Below are 3,388 nucleotides of genomic sequence, written 5' to 3' on the forward strand. Positions count from 1 at the left end.
CGGCATTAGGAAGGTCGAGAAACACTGCTCTACTACACTCTGCACTTCCCATGGCTGTAATCAGGACATGTCAGTTACTTGGACATCTCAGAAGAAAATGTCCTAGGGGTCAACAACAACAAGCCTTAGTCCACAAATGACTCTGAGAAGGAAAGTACCAAACATCTTTAATCTACAAGCAGCTTCCCTGGGTTTCTTGGCAGAAAAGAAACTTGCATAAAGTTTAAGCTATTTAGGGCAATTATTTATTACAAAAGTGCTAGCTGCCATCAAGTCAGCTGACTCATGGAGTCCACCTCCTCTACAAAACAAAGCGCTGCTTCATCCTGTACCATCCTCAAGCGAGGTTGGGGATCAGACCATTTATAGGGTTTTTACATTGTGCTTTATAGGCTGATTTCCAAAGTGGATCGTCAAGCCTTTCACCCTAGTCCTTCTTGATCCGGAGGCTCCACTACAACCTGCTCCGACATCATAGCAGCACACAGTTCCACTGTTCCAGCTGTACATGCAGCGCCAATGCAGGTCTCCAGCGTGGAAGGCAAGCACTCTAGCACTGATCAACCACAGGCCTCCAGATTACCCGATTTAATATACACTCATTAGCATTTAATCCTCTCTGTAATGATAGATAGATAGATAGATAGATAGATAGATAGATAGATAGATAGACAGACAGACAGACAGACAGATAGATAGATGATAGATAGAGAGAGATTGTTATCATGATATTCTTTGGAGGGTGAGAAACTGAGCCACTGAGAGCTTGGGAAACTGGCCTGGTATTATACTATTAGAATTCAGATTCAAACCAGTCTGGCTCTGGGTTAAAAACACCTGCCAAATATCGCAAAAGAAAGTTACTCTAATGTGTTAAACTGTCCTGCACTAGATTAACTTCTTACAATCACCACTCTAATCCAAGACCTTTAGTGACTACTGGCCAGTGTGATTGACCCAATTCATAATGGTACAATCACAAACTTAAATTCCAGTTCCTAAAGCTAAACTCTGCAAAGGGACTACTTCCTAAACTGACATTAGACATATGTCATCTGATGCCATGCTGCTGGTTGAGCTCAGGGGCGGAGGCAACGGAGAATACTGAATCAGAATCTGCATTTTAACTATACCCTCAGGTGATTCATAATATATTCTTGCCAGCAACCCCAGTAAGAAAGGTTTACACCTAAAAGTAAACAGGTTGCTTTCAGGTGATTCCCAAACATTTTAAAACTTTTAATAGCTACGTCCTAAGAAAAAATTAGCACATCTAATCCATAGTTGCAAAGATACAATGATGAAAGCTATGTATTTTAAAAGGCAATCTATATTTAATACATAACAATGCAGATCTAAAACACAGAACACTAGGAAAGGGTAAGTGACTATAGTTTGGGAAACAGTGCATCACTGCCATTTCCTTTTCATTGAAGGGTTAAAGGAATAATACGCAGGGTTTAGAGCAGCAGCCTTCACGATACAGTGGTTAAGTGCTTAGTTGCTAACCAATAGGTTAGGGGTTCAAATTCACCTGTCACTCTGCAGGAGACACATGTGTCATGCTGATTCTGTATAGATTTACAGAGGGTCACTAGGTCACTGCTATCTTGTCGAGTCTGACTCATAATGACCTTATAGGACAGAGTAGAACTGCCCCTTTGGGTTTTCAAGAATACAAACCTTCACGAAAGTAAACAGCCTCATCTTTTCCCTTTGGAAAAGTTGCTGGGTTTGAAACCCTGGACCTTGAGGTTAACCAACTACACCACAGGATGCCTTAAAGCAGCGGTCCTCAACCTGTGGGTCTCGACCCCGTTGGGGGTCGAACAACCGTTTCACAGGGGTCGCCTGATTCATAACAGTAGCAAAATTACAGTTATGAAGTAGCAACACAAATAATTTTATGGTTGGGGGGTCACCACAACCTGAGGAATTAAATTAAAGGGCCGCAGCATCAGGAAGGTTGAGAACCACTGCCTCTAATGGTCACTTGAGTCCAAACTGACTGCCAGGGCTTGGTTTGGGTTTTCTGTTGGCTGGCTTTTGGTGCGGGTGCGGAGGCATTCATCTCTTCCTTTCTAATCCTTTCCATTGTTTCCTTTTCTTGCCTTCCAGGACTGATTGCGACTACCAGTACAATGCTGAACAGAAGTCATGACAGAGAGACCTTCGTGTGAATTAATGGTAAAACTAAAGTTTCACAATGAAGTATCACATATTTTAGATATGGGGTGGATACTTTTTCTTGAGTTCCTGGAAGTTCCTTTCTATTCCGTAAAATAATCTGAACACAGCACTCTAACCGGTATTTCAAGCGTCTTCCCTTGCCTTTCTCTTCTTTTTCTTTCTCCCAGTCTCTTGTTGGAGGCTCCTCCGAACATTTTGTGGACCATCAAAGTTCTGTATCTGCCACCCAATGTAGCAGCCTTTTTGAAAATACTCTTACAAGTTTTATACTTGTCTGCGGCTTCAATTCCTGGGACCAAAATACTTCTAAGACTGACACTTTTTGAAAAACCATTAGAACAAGCACTGTTTTATTGCCTTTCAGAGTATTTTTTTCTCTCCTCAAATACCACTCAACTACACTCTTCAATGTCTCCCTTGCTTTAACATAAAACATAAGAACAAAATAGTTCTGGGTTCCTGCTAATTTCCCAATAGGTTGCCCAGCTCTGAAGGAACTCGGCTTTTAAGAAAGTGACTCCCAAGATTTTCAAGAAGTTCTGAGAAAGGAATAATTCTGAGAAAGGCAGCTGGATCCAGATGTTTACGATGTCTATTCTGTCCCCTCCGCTTTAAAAAAAAAAAAAATCCAACCGGGAATGTTTGTAAGCAAATCGGGGAGCTCCGGGATGTGAAAAGTGAAGGTACAAGAGGGCAAAATCAACCCAGTGGAGCCCCTAAACAAGTTTGGAAATTTTTCTGCCTCCTGTTATTCTTTCAAAACAAAAGGGCGCACAGCCTTTCCCGAGGCAGCAACACCGAGGTGAGTGGCCAGAAGGTTGCATCATACAAAGCACTCCACGTTTGAGAAACAACAAAAAATAAGTAAAACAAAACACCCATCCCACTGCGCCCCCCCAGTGCATTCTGACTCAGAGCAGCCCCCGACTGGGCCCAGGGGCTTCCCAGGCTGCAATCTCCCAGGAAGCCGACTGCCACTTGCCTTCCGCCCGGCCGCCCACTGGCTTCGAACCGCCGACCTGCCGGGACGCAGCCCAGCGTTTAGCCGTGGTGCCACCAAGAAACCCGACGCGGGTAAAATAACTCAGGAAAGCCCGCGCTGGGAAGCTCCGTCTCCTCCGGCCCGGGAGTGCCTGTGTTTTATTTTATTTTATTTTCGTCCTTTCAGGATCGCGCGGAGAGTTGCGGTTTCTGACCC

General features: G+C 43.8%; 1 pseudogene; it reads right to left on the minus strand.

Annotated features, from left to right (window-relative positions):
- The window catches only part of LOC115872749, a 47,584-nt pseudogene that overhangs the window by 43,605 nt on the left and 591 nt on the right, over window positions 1-3,388 (minus strand).

The sequence above is a fragment of the Echinops telfairi genome, unplaced genomic scaffold (assembly GCF_000313985.2).
Source record: "Echinops telfairi isolate 266 unplaced genomic scaffold, ASM31398v2 ScPeMD7_7457;HRSCAF=8495, whole genome shotgun sequence".
NCBI classification, from domain to species: Eukaryota; Metazoa; Chordata; class Mammalia; order Afrosoricida; family Tenrecidae; genus Echinops; species Echinops telfairi.